The sequence below is a fragment of the Hylobates moloch genome, unplaced genomic scaffold (assembly GCF_009828535.3).
Source record: "Hylobates moloch isolate HMO894 unplaced genomic scaffold, HMol_V3 SCAFFOLD_4, whole genome shotgun sequence".
Taxonomy (NCBI): domain Eukaryota; kingdom Metazoa; phylum Chordata; class Mammalia; order Primates; family Hylobatidae; genus Hylobates; species Hylobates moloch.
Genome location: NW_026652279.1, coordinates 94,787,662 through 94,801,903, shown reverse-complemented (window position 1 = coordinate 94,801,903; position 14,242 = coordinate 94,787,662). Strand labels below are relative to the sequence as shown.

At 40.2% G+C, this 14,242-nt stretch overlaps 1 protein-coding gene across 2 annotated transcripts in view; it reads left to right on the top strand.

Annotated features, from left to right (window-relative positions):
- ATP8A2 (ATPase phospholipid transporting 8A2) overlaps nt 1-14,242 on the top strand; it is a 713,978-nt gene that overhangs the window by 685,552 nt on the left and 14,184 nt on the right. The window lies entirely within an intron of this gene.

The window sequence follows — 14,242 nt, the reverse complement described above, 5'->3', positions numbered from 1 at the left end:
TTACATAATGTCCTTCATTTTCTCTAGTAAGTTACTTTGCTCTAAAGACCACTTTATCTAATATTAATATAGTTACTTAGGCTTTATTTTGATTAATGTTTGCATGCTGTATCTTTTCCATCATTTTCTATCTGCCTTTATCTTTATATTTGAAGCTAGTTTCTAAAAGGCAGTATGTAATTGGCTCATGTTTTTAAATTCACTATGTCATTCTATATCTTTTAATTGGCATATTTATACCATTTATATTTAATTTATTACTGATATGTTGGGGCATAAGTCTGCCATTTTACCTTTTTGAGCCATCACACCCAGCTCTACATACATTTAAAACCATATCAGACAATGTATAATTTTTGCTTTAACTCATCAAACATAATTTGCAGAAATCAAGAGCAAAAGAAGGCTGGGTGTGGTGGCTCACGCCTGTAATTCCAGCACTTTGGGAGGCCGAGGCGGGTGGATCACAAGGTCAGGAGATCGAGACCATCCTGGCTAACACAGTGAAACCCCGTCTCTACTAAAAATACAAAAAAATTAGCCAGGCCTGGTGGCAGGCGCCTGTATTCCCAGCCACTCGGGAGGCTGAGGCAGGAGAATGGCATGAACCCCAGGGGGCGGAGCCTACAGTGAGCCAAGATCGCGCCACTGCACTCCAGCCTGGGCGACAGTGAGACTCCGTCTCAAAAACAAAACAACAAAAACAAACAAACAAAAAACAAACAAAAAAGGGCAAAAGGAAAGCTTTTTGTATTTACTCATATTTTTGCTTACTATATTCTTTTTTATGTTCCAAGATTTCTTCTTTTATCATTTCCTTTTTGTTTATAGAACTTTCTTTATTATTTTTTTTTTATTTTTTGAGATGCAGTCTTACTCTGTCGCCCAGGCTAGAGTGTGGCGGTGTGGTCTCAGCTCACCACAACCTCTGCACTCTGGCGTTCAAGCGATTCTCCTGCCTCAGCCTCCTAAGTAGCTGGTATTACAGGTGTGCACCACCATGCCCGGCTAATTTTTTTTTTGAGACGGAGTCTCACTCTGTTGCCCAGGCTGGAGTGCAGTGGTGCAATCTCAGCTCACCGCAACCTCTACCTCCCAGGTTCAAGCATTTCTTCTGCCTCAGCCTCCCGAGTAGCTGGGATTACAGGCACCTGCCAACACACCTGGCTAATTTTTGTATTTTTAGTAGAGACAAGGTTTCACCACATTAGCCAGGCTGGTCTCGAACTCCTGACCTCAGATGATCCTCCCACCTCGGCCTCCCAAAGTGCTGGGATTACAGGCATGAGCCACCATGCCCAGCCAATCTTTGTATTTTTAGTAGAGACAGGGTTTCACCATGATGGCCAGACTGTTCTTGAACTCCTGACCTCAAGTGATCCTCCTGCCTTGGCCTCCCAAAGTGCTGCAATTACAGGTGTGAGCCACCATGCCCCACATTATAGAACTTTCTTTAGGTATTCTTGTAAGATAGTTCTGGTGGTGACAAATTTTCTTAGTTTTCCTTCCATTCAAGAGATTTATTTTTCATTCCTGAAAGATATTTTCACTGGGTTGACAGTTCTGTGCTTTCAGCATCTGAAAAATGCTGTGCCAGTTGCTCTGGCCTCAGTGGTTTCTGATGAGAAATCCACTGTCAACCTATGCAGTTTTTCTCTATTGGTGTCATTTCTCTTTGGCTGCCTTTGGAATCTTTGTCGTTAGTTTTTGTCAGTGTAATTAGAATCTGTCTTGGTGTGGATTTCTTTGAGTTTATCCTCTTTAGAATTACTCAGTAAGTTTATATTATTCATCAAAATTGGGACATTTTCAGCCATTATTTCTGAGTGCTCTTTTAGCCCTGCCATATTTCTCCTCTTTTTCTGAGACTCTGAAGACATGAATGTTAGATCTTCTATTATATTCTTACAGGCTCCCGAGGCTCTGTTAATTTTCATAGTCTATTTTGTCTATTACTCAGACTGGGTAATTTCTACTGTTCTATTTTTCAGTTCACTAACTATTTCCTCTGTCCCCTGCATTCTGCTGTTGAGCCCATCCACTGAGGTTTTATTTCAGTTGTTACATTTTTCCGTTCTGAAATTTCACATTTGTTCTTTAAGTCTTATATTTCTTTGCTGCGGCTTTCTATTTTTTTTTTCTTTTAAGTGTGTTCATAATTACTTATTGAAGCATTTTTACCATGGCTACTTTAAAATCTTTGTCAGACAATTCCACTGTTTCTGACATCTTGGTATTAGCATCTATTGATCATTTTTATTTTCCTCCCTGTTTGAGATCTTCCTGGTTTATGGTAAAATAAGTGATTTTCAAATGAAACCTGGACATTTTGGCTGTTATGCTATGGACTCTGGATTTCATGCCAGGTAGAGGTAATCCTGATTCACTAATGGCCTCTGTTTATGTCTTCAGAGTAGGGATGGGAGCTCCTGCTCTCCAGGTACAGGGGTCCTGATTCTCCCTAAAACTTTTTCTGACATCACCCAGTGAGGAGGGAGAAGGATCCCTTCACATTTCACTGGGTTGGGGATGGAAGTCTAGTCATTCGAAGTGATCTCTGCTGACACCCCAGGAGGGTGGGGGCCTTACTGGCTGGCAGGGATGAAAGTCCAGGCTCCCTGCTTGGTCTTCTTTGTCACCTCCCCATAAGGGTGTTGGAGAGCCTCATAACAGTCTCCTAAGGGAAGAAGTTTAAGAGCACCACTGGGTCTTTGCTGGCATGGGTGGGAGGGGGCCACCCTTTTCTCTGGGGTATCTGGCTGCAGATGAGTAGTTCAGGCCTAAAAGTTTTCTGTCTTGCTAGGGCTGCCCCTTTCCTGTTCCTTTGTCTAGAGAGAAAAGGCATTTGCTAGGTAGGCTTTTTTATTCATGCCTGTGGACATCCAGAATCGTCCCCTGCCTCCACTAGGAAAACCTTGTCTGGGACAGAGGAGATCAAGCACTGTGCAGCTACAAGCCTCTCTTCTCTCCAGTGTCCGATTTTTATTACTAGAGGAAAGTTGGGTCCAGGGAGGACTGGAGGAATCTGTTGTTTATTTTTGGAATGGAATTTGTATTAGGGTTAGTTAACCTTGAACCCTATGGTGTCTTCAGCCAGAATGTCCCCCAAACTGTTCCATGTAACCGGAATTCTTAAAAAATTACAATGTTTCATCTCCATAAATCCACAAACACCACTCACAATATCTTCTGGAGTTTGGAGTGAGCTTTTCTCTCTGGAAGAGAATAGGGACAATGTCCATATTCTGGCATTTTAAAAGAATAATATAGAGGAATTTATCTTGGCCACTGTTGGAAAACCTACCTACTGTGTCCGGAGCTCAATGCTGGGCATTATGGATAGACACAGAGACAAATGATGAAGGATTGGGTTGTGGAGACACAACATAAGAAAAGAGTCACACCACAAATCAGTTAATACAAAGCACAAATGCAATTTTACATATTGAAACATGTCCTCTGTTTTCAGCCCAGGATAGGTACTGTGAAAAACGTACAAAAAGTGTAAGACTTTGTTCCGGCTGAATGAACCCTCTAGTTGAACACGCAGATGGTGTGCTGGTGTTTTCCAGGAATCACTAGGCACAGTGCTGCTTCTCAGTCTGCTGGCTCTCCATGGGTTTCTACAAGCTGAGTCCAAAGTTGCATCTCAGCTTTGACCTCTCTGTGGTCCCTTGTCTTCTGAACACCTCAGAGGCGCTCACAGGCCCCACATCTGAAACTGGATTCATTGTTGTCCCTGCTGAACCTTTTCCTCCTTCTGTGTTTGCATCTGGATGGTCAGCAAAGAGCCATCCATTGTTCAGGACCCAGCTTGAGTGCTGATTCTCTCCCTGTCCTGCTCCAAGTTCTTCACTCCTCCACGTCACCTCTCCTGAGCCTAGCACAATCTCTGTAAGGGCATCATCACCTTATAGCATGATAAGTGTCTGCACGGCGAGGTCACCTTGAGGACTCTGAGTTCATGAGGGCAGCGGCTATGTCTTGGGTAACTTTGTTTCCAGCATTGGGTCTCACACACAGTAGGTGCAGTACAAATGCTGAATTAATGAGAGGTCAAGAAGTCATGTTTTTAAAAAGAAGATGCATATGGATTGGCAGAAAGGGGGAAGGAGAATCATTTACTACCATCTAATAGAATGGAATTTCTGGAGGGCTCCTAGTTCCATGGTATATAAAATAAATATAACTCTTATTGAAGTTTTAGGCTGGAAAACTGATTTTGTTTTTGTTTTATTGTTGTGATTTTCCTTCATTACGTAAGTGTCTTTAACTAATGTAAAGTTTTAGATAAAACAAAGGCCTAGGTAGGTCTGGAATACACTTGAGCCCCAAAGGTTTTCATTTCCTAATGATAATGAGTAAAATAAGTTGCCAATTGAGGCTATGAAATATCATTCTCTAGTAAAACAGGTTAGAATGTTAACAGCCTGGTGGATTGGTAGATGTTTGGCCTTCCCTGAAGGACAGGAAACTGGGGACCAGCTTTTGTTCTTGAGGGTCTGTCACATCTGTGTTTTGCAGACTGCCCAGCAGCTAATTTAAAAATAAGTTTCTAAAATTATCTACTTGTTTTTGGCTTTGTTGTAGTGTCAGCTGTGATTCCGATCAGCTGTAACTATTGACAAGATCTAAAATTCAGATTTGGAGTTATTTGCTGCGTACTCCACGCTCCCGCTCTTTGGCAGTTATGCATGTGTGATTTTTGCAGGAATAGCTTTCTAACAGAAATGTGGACACAAGAGTTTATTTTTCTCCATCATAACTCAGCTCTCCACTTCTTCCTGAGACTGATCATTTTTCGAGGCAGGAGCATAACACCTTCTCTAGGATTTGTCAGCTTCTAAAAAGAGCCTTTTGTAAGGACTTGTATGAGCTTGGGTTTCACCATCATTACTGGGGAGGCACCAAGACTGCACATATCTCTGGTGAAGTAATGTCTACACAACACCTTTCATAGCAATAGTTCCCAGCTAGCATACCTGCTTCTGCCAGTACAGAGCCAAAAAAAAAAAAAAAAATTAAGTACCTTAATGCCAATATCCCCCCACCATGGGAAAAATAAACTGTAAAAATGGCATCATTACCAACAGCTCATGTGATAGGAGGGAATTGACCTTGATTTGGGACCCAATCCACCTTTTTTTATTCAATTTTCTTTCTCAAAAAAATGTGATAAAATGCACATAGCATAACATTTACTATTTTATAGTTTGCCATACATGGCAGTTGGTAGATTCACAGTGTTGTATAACCATTACCACTGTCTAGTTCCAGAATATTTTCATCTCCCCAAAAGGGAACCCCATATATGTGAAGCAGTCCTTCCCGCTACCTTTCCCCCACCTCTCTGCCCTACAGCCCCTGGCAAACACTAGCCTGTTTTCAGTCTTTACATATTTGCCTATTTTGGACATTTCATGTAATCATGTAATACACAGCCTTTGAGGTTGGGCTTCTTTCACTTAGCATAATATTTTCAGTCTTTATCCCTGAAGTATGTAACCCTGAAGTATGTATCTGTACTATATTTCTTTATATGGCTGAATAATTCTCCATTGTATGCATAGACCACATTTGCTTACACATTTGTCAGTTGGTGGACATTTGGGTCGTTTCTACTTTTGGCTTTTGTGAATAACACAGCTATGGATATTGTACTGGTATCTGTCTGAGTCCATTTTCCATTCATTTGGGTATATTCTTAGGAGTGGAATTGGTGGGTGATGAGATAATTCTGTGTCTAACTTACCAAGGAACAGTGGCTGCACCATTTTACATCTCACCAAGTAATGTGCAAGAGTTCCAGTTTCTCCATATCCTCTCCAACACTTATTTTCTGAGTTATTTTGGTTTTGGGGTTTTTTTTAATAGCCATCCTAGTATGTGTGAAGTGCTATCCCATGGTAGTTTTGATTTGCATTTCCCTGATGACTAATGATACTGATTATCTTCATGTGCTTGTTGGCTATTGTGTATTTTCTTTGAATAAGGGTCTATTGAAGTCCTTTGCCCATTTTTTAATCAAGTTGTTTGTTTTTTTTGCTTTTGAGTTGTAGGTGTTCTTTATATATTCTGGATACTAGACCTTTATCAGATATGACTTGCAAATATTTTCTCCCATTTTGTAGTTATCTTTTCATTTCCTTGATAATGACCTTTGATGCACAAAAGTTTTTAATTTCCATGAAGTCCCATTTATCTGTCTTTTATTTTGTTACTTGCATTTTGTTACTTGCATTTGGCCATTGCCAAAGCCAAGGTCATAAAGATTTGCCCCTGTATTTTCCTCTAAGATTTATATTGTTCTAGCTCTTATATTTATGCTTTTTATTAATATTAATTAACAAATTGTAATTTAGAAGCCTCTGGGGTACAAAGTTATGTTTTGATATAGCTATACAATGTGAAATGATTAAATCAAGCTAATTAACATAGTCATCACCTCACCAACTTATCATTTTCTGTGATGAGACATTTGAAATTTACTCTTAGTTATTCTGAAGTATATAACACATTATTATTGACTATAGTTACCCTGTTGTGCAATAGATCTTAAAACTTACTCCTTTTGATGAGTTCATGTCCTTCGTAGCAACATGGATGAAGCTGGAAACCATCATTCTGAGCAAACTATCGCAAGGACAGAAAACCAAACATCACATGTTCTCGCTCATAGGTGGGAACTGAACAGTGAGAACACTTGGACGCAGGGTGGGGAACATCACACACCAGGGCCTGTCGTAGGGTGGGGGGATGGGGGAGGGATAGCATTAGGAAAAATACCTAATGTAAATGACAAGTTAATGGGTGCAGCAAACCAACAGGGCACATATATACATATGTAACAAACTTGCAGGCTGTGCACATGTACCCTAGAACTTAAAGTATTAAAAAAAAAACTTACTCCTTTTGTCTAATTGAAATCTTGTACCCTTTGACCAACAGCTCCCCATTCCCTCACTCCTGCACTCTCAACCCCAGCCTCTGGTAACCATCATTGTACTTTCTACTTCTATGAGTTCAACTTTTTAAGATTCCATATATAAATGAGATCATGCAGCACTTGTCTTACTGTGCCCAGCTTATTTCACTTAACATAGTGTCCTCTTGGTTTATCCATGTTATAGCAAATGACAGGATGTCCTTTTTAAGGCTGAATAGTATTCCATTGTGTTTGTGTGTATGTGTGTGTGTGTGTGTGTGTGTATATCTATATATACACCACAGTTTCTTCATCCACTCATTCAATGATGGACACCTAGGTTGATTTCCTATCATGGCTATTATGAATAATGCTGCAGTGAACAGAGGAGTGCAGATATCCCTTCAGCATACTGATTTCCACTACTTTGGATTATATACCCAGAAGTGAGATTGCTGGATCATATGATAGTTCTATTTTTAATTTTTTGGAGGAACTTCCACTGTTTTCCATAGTAGCTATACTAATTTATATTCCCATCAACAGTGTACAGGGGTTCCTTTTTCTCTGCATTCTCACCAATACTTGTTAGCTTTCTTTTTTTTTTAATAATAGCCATTCTAACAGATGTGAGGTAATAGCTCATTGTGATTTTAATTGGCCTTTCTCTGAGGGTTAGTTGTTTGAGCATTCTTTGTATACCTGTTGGTCATTTGTATATACCTGATGGTCTTGGCCTTTTCTTTGATGGGAGATTTTTTACTACAGACCCAATCTCCTTGTTATTGGTCAGTTGTGATAGGTTGTAAGTGTCTAGGAACTTATCATTTCTTCTAGATTTTCCAATTTGTTGCCATATGATTGTTTGTAGTAACGTCTAATGACCCTTTACATTTCTGTGGTATCTGTTATAGTGTCTCAACTTTCAATTCTCACTTTATTTGAGTCTCTCCTTTTTTTCCTAACCAGTCTTGCTAGGAGTTTGTAGATTTTATCTTTGGAAAAAAACAACTTTTAGTTTCACTGATATTTTTCCATTGTTTTTGTAGTCTCTGTTTCATTTATTTCTGCCCTGATCTTTTTTGTTTTCTTCCTTCTGCCAACTTTAGGCTTAGTTTGTTCTTCCTTTTGTAGTTCCTCAAAGTGTAACATTAGATTGTTTATTTCAAACCTTTCTTCTCTTTTGATGTAGACATTTATTTCTATAAGTTCCCTTCTTAGGATTGCTTTTGCTGCAACCCATAAGTTTAGATATGCTGTGTTTCCATTTTCATTTGTTTCAAATATATTTGTACCTTTGATCCATTTTAAGTTAATTTTTGTGTGTGGTGGGAAGGGCCCAATTCCATTGTTTGGCATGTAGAAATCCAGTTGTCCCAGCACCATTTGCTGGAGAGATTATTCCTTTATTATTGAATGGTCTTCACATCCTTGTCAAAAATTAAGTGACCATTGATGTATGGGTTTATTTCTGGGCTCTCAATTATATTCTCTTGAAATGTAAGTCTATGTCAGTACCATGCTATTTTTATTACTGTAGTTTAGTAATAAGTTTTGAAATAGGTATGTGTGAGTTTTATGACTTTGTTCTTTTTTCAAGATTATTTTGGTTATTTTGGGTCCCTTATAAGTCCATGTGAATCTTAAGATCAACTTTTCTATCTTTGCAAACAAACAAACAAAAACCATTGGGATTTTGATAGGAGTTACACTGAATCTGTAAAACACTTTGACTAGTATTGCTATCTTAACAGTATCATCTTTCAATCTGTGAACACAAGGTTTATTTGGGATGTCTTTAATGTTTTCAGCAGTGTTTTATAGTTTTTTATGTATAAGTGTGGCACCTCTTTGGTTAAAATTATTCTCGAATATTTTATTCCTTTTGATTATAAATTGGATTGTTTTCTTAATTTTCTTATCAGAGTGTACATTGCTATTATATTTGTATACTACTGATTTTTATTGGTTCACCTGGTATCCTGCAACTTTACTGAGTTTATTAACTCCCATTATTTGAATGTGTGTGTTTGTGTATATTCTTCATCATATAAGATCGTGTCATGTACAAATAGAGATAGTTTTACTTCTTTCTTTCATATTTGGATGTGTTTTATTTCTTTTTCTTGCCAAACTGCTTTGGTTAGAACTTCAGTAAGTTTGCTGAATAGAAGTGCTGAAAGGTGGCATCCTTGTCTTGTTCCTGAACATGGAAAGATGGCTTTCAGTCTTTTACCATTAAGTATGATGTTAGCTTTGGGTTTTTTTAAATTAATGCTCTTTTCATAATAAGGAATTTCCCTTATATCTGTAGCATTTTCCACAATAAAAATATCATGAAAGAGTACTGAATTTTATCAGGTGCTTTTTCTGCATTGGTTGAAATGATCATGTGATATTTTTTCCTTCATTCTATTAATGTGGTATATTATATTGCTTGATTTTTATATGTTGAACCACCCTTGCATTCCAGGGATCAATCTCATTTGGTCACAGTATATACTTTTTTAAATATACTAAACTTACTTTGCTAGTATTTTGTTAATTTAGTATTCATATACCGAATTTAGTTTGCTAGAATTTAGTATTTTAAAGAGATTCTCTCTTAAAAAAAAAGGAAAACATAGATCTAAATTGTTTTTTCTGTGCCAATTTGTACTCCACTTTTCTTCTCATTATTTCAGAATTAACCAAAGTAAATATTTTGTTGTGTTTTGTTCACCTTTTTTACTTTGTTTTTGTGAACAGATAGCTTCCAAACCATATATAGATGATATAATATTGTAAATGGTAAACGTTATCCTTTCTTACCCATTTCAATCTTGAGTTTTTCCAACATTATTGTTCATGAGAAATTTTAGTTATAACTATTCACAATGGTCTCCTTTCCTCCAAAGAACAGAAGGGTAAATTGGAAAAATAATGTTCCTTGACATTTCAACATTGGAGCGCATGGAGAAATCAGTGCTTCCTACACCTCCAGTAGAGTGTTTTTATAAGCTCTGGTTCCTGTTTTATGACCTCTAAAGCTTTGTCACATCCTTTGCTGTTTTAAAAGTTTCAGAAAAGCTTGTTCCTAAGGATAGCAAGACTCTGCAAAGAATAGTTCTGTGATCTTGTTCTGTAGACACGGTGTTTTCCAGTAGTTGGTTCAGTGAAATAACAGATTATTTATAAAAACCAGGTGGAGTCAATATGAGGGACTGATATTTTCTAACTCAGAAAAGATCCTTCCAAACAAACATACATGTTAGGTGAAATATAAACAAAGGCAGGCTCTCAAAACATAACTAAGCTCAAAAGAATGAGAAGTAAATCCAGATACCAAAAATAGAGGCATCAAAGCCAGCAGGGTTAGAGAAGGTGAAGCCGAGGAGGCTGCATGGGAGTATCAGACCACGCAAAGGGCTCAGAGGCAGAGGTTTCAGGGGTTAATGCAGGGAGAGAACATCTTAGTCCCATGTGAGATATAACAGAACCCTATGCATAAAGTTGGAAATTTTGTAGGGATGCCATTTTAGTAAAACAGAAACTAGAAAAATTTTTCTCCTTAGATTGACAGAGAAGCAATGAGTCATACTGTGTGCCCAGGGAAATAGATGAAAGAAAGAATTACCCACTAGAAACTGGAAGCCCATGCTTATATGTGAGGTCCAATTTCAGGCTTGCCAATGCTACATACTAATATATCAATATACAAATTGATGTAACCCATAGGGCCGTAGCAGAGGCAAAAGAAAACTCATTCTGAAGAACTAGAGCACACACAGGAAATGAACCACAATGAAGGAGAGAGTCCTTCTGTACTAAGGATAGGAAAATTAGCTTCCCAATAGCTGGAATTGCACGGAAAGTCTGAAAGATTCTATAAAATAGTGATGAAAGAAGATACAGATATCAAAAAGCAAGAGAAGGGCAGTATGTAAGAACAGGTGGATTTGGAAGAAAAATAAAACATATAGACATGAAAAGTATAGTGATTTAAATTAAAACATATTAGAAAATTTTAAAGTAGTTTAGATAAAGCTGAAGGGAGAAGGGGAACGAAAAACATGGAAGAGATTGAGGGATGTGGAAGATAGAATGAGATCAATATGGAGATATTGTAGATAGAAGCTCCAGGAGAAGGTAAAATAGAGAACGGAGAGGAGGCAGGAATCTCAGTGTTTTCTGTAAGTGAAGATCCACAAACGTTCAAGCTGTTGTAGCTTTCCAGACCTGAGCAGCTGAACAGGATATAAAAACAAACCTATAACCAGTCATACTAAATATTGTCATGAAACTACAGCCCATCAAAGACAAAGGGAATTATTGTAAAAGCAACCAGAAGGAAAAGACAGATTCCCTGCAAAAAATGGCAAACTGAGTAAGCTTCAGTGCTGAAGACAAGAAGAGATGGGAAAATCAGAGTTTTGTGTTCTGAAGTGTGTATTATTCAAGAAAGGGATTAAATTATTTTCTAATTTTTGACCTCGTCAAATATGAAGGCTAGAAATGTAAGGGTGACCACTGAAATAAATAATAAAGTATTCCTCTAAACCAAAAAAAGACAAAAAGCAAGAAACGTGATAAACAGGAAGCATAAAATAAATGACACCATTTATACATATTTTTAAATATAATTAGATATTAATTATCCATACATATTATGAAGCAACAGTATAAAATGTAGACTGGAAAGTTGTTTCTTTTTTATAGAAGGGAGAAGAATGGGGAGTATAAGGAATTTATATTTGAGACTTTATTATTTTATTAAAATCTGAAGTAGTTATCATAGTTAGGCTGCTCCTGACATTTGCAGGACTTGGTATAACAGTACCAATGGAGACCTTGAACCACGCATAAATATGTGAAAGTTATAAATCAAGCTAGCAAAGAATTCTGTCCCTTCATGATGACACCTTCATAAAGCCTGGTGCGCTTCCTGATTCCTGGCTTATTTGAAGGCCTTAGCCAGAGCAAGGCAGCGTGGGAAAGAGCTCACTCCCTGGACACCCTCTCTATGCTTCAGAACCCCAGCTCTGCCCTGCACTGAGGGCATCTGCTCACGTGTGGTGTGGTGAATATCCCAGCCCACACACCCAGGTTCTGTTCACATCCCCATGCAAAAAGCACCCCTTGGCCACCCCCACAGGCCTGGGGTATGCACATTGGCTATATGGTCTACTATTAGGGGGATGGAGCTCAGGATGAAGTCAAGTTAGCCTTGGATGCAGGCCTGGGTGGTCACTGAGCAGGGACTTCTAGGATCCCAAATAACTGAGGTGGTGGATGGCAGGCCTGGGCCGTGGGAGGGTGTACCTCCTTGGCTGTGGACCCCTCACAGTATGTGGAGGAAGGGCTGTGGCACAGAGTGGGTCCCTCTGAAGCAAGAAGTCACATTTTTAAATAGTATTTCATTATAGGCTGAGCACAGTGGCTCATGCCTGTAATCCCAGCACTTTCGGAGGCTGAGGTGGGCAGATCACCTGAGGTCAGGAGTTCAAGACCAGCCTGGCCAACATGGCAAAACCCCATCTCTACTGAAAATACAAAAATTAGCCATGCATGGTGGCAAGTGCCTGTAATCCCAGCTACTCAGGAGGCTGAGGCAGGAGAATTGCTTGAACCTGGTAGGTGGAGGCTGCAGTGAGCCACTGCACTCCAGCCTGGGCAACAGATCAAGACTGTCTCAAAAACAAAAAGAAAAAAAAATTCATTATAAAAAAAGAAGAGAGAGGAGTGTTCACCACTCTAGGCGGCGTCTAGGCGGCGTCTGCCAGCACAGGAACCCTGCCAGTGAAGCCGCATCTGACCTTTGTCAAGTTATTTGACACAGCTGAGTCTGTTTTCTCACCTGCCTGGTGAGAGACCAACATGTATAATTTCAATGATCCCTCCCATTTCTGAGGATCTGTGACATTTTCATAAGCCCCATCATGAGGAGGAGCTCCTGGGATGGCCAGGGTGGTTCAGGAGGCATGTCCTGTGGTCCAGGGGCATGGGGGCAGAGCCTAGTCCTGCATGGTCCCCAGCTTCTGAGAAAATAATGTATCAGGTGCCCATTATGTCCCCATGTGGGGCCTGGCTGGTGAGGCTACCCTGGGGCCAGGCAGGGTGAGGGGCCTCCTCCGCACACAGTGCCCTTTATTTTGTGCAGGAGTCGTGGCCAGTGCTGGGCACGTGTTGGACAGGGAGGACAGGCCCTTCTTTATACCTGCCACATTCTGAAACCAGGCAGTACAGGGAGCTGCGGACAGTCGGTGATAGCAGCTACACAGAGGGACAGGTGCCACGGGCTCACTCCTCCTGTGTCTGCACAACCATGCCTTCCAGGGCAATTGCTCAGCCAGACCCGGTGAGATTAATTTGGCCCATGGAAGAAAGAGGAGACGGGAGGGAGGACCAGTGTGAAAGGATGGAGAAAGTATTTTTCTTCCTCAGCCATGAGACATTTTGCCAAGCTTAGCTAGCTGAGGCTCACCCTTAATTGGTAATGAATTAAACATTGTTATTTCAACCAAGGCACTCAGAAATGCCCTCTCCTGGAAATTCAAAATGAACTTCAACTCAAAGAACTGTGAAGAAGAGCCAGGGCCCCACTCCTCTTTCGATGGCCCTGAGGGAGCTAGCGGGTTTGCAGTCATGGGAGGGCCCTCCTCAGGCTTCAGGCTCACTGATCGATGGGCGGGCGGGGGCGGGCGGGGGCGGGGTACATGGGATTCAAGCACCTGCAGCTTCTTCTACAACTTCGTATCCCCTCACGTTCCCACAAACGCGATGGGGGCTGTATTTGTCTGCCTGGGCTGCCACAATAAAGTGCCATAGGCTGTGTGGTTTAAACAGCAGAAATTGAGTTTGTCACAGTCTGGAGGCTGGAAGTCCAAACTCAAGCTATCTACAGATTGGTTTCTCATGCGAGCACTCTCCTTGGCTTACAGGTGGCTGTGTGCTCTGTGGTCTCCCCTCCGTGCATGCCTGTGTCCTCATCTCCTCTTCTTATTAGGACAGCACCCATGCTGGATTAGGGCCCGCCCTGATGACCTCATTTCACCTTAATTACCACTTTAAAGGCCCTGTTTCCAAATACAGTCCCATTCTGAGGTACTAGGGGTAAGGACTTCAACATGTGAATTTAGAGGGGACACTATTTAGCCCATAATCTATTATGCCTCTAGGTCACTGGCAAACTCCTGTAATGACAAGTGAAATGAGAGCCTGATAGTAAAAATCAAAGCACTTTGACCTGCCTGGGCAGTTTTCAAGCACTCCCTTTGGGTTTATAGAAATAAACAGACAGGGCATGGTGGCTCACACCTGTAATCCTAGCACTTTGGG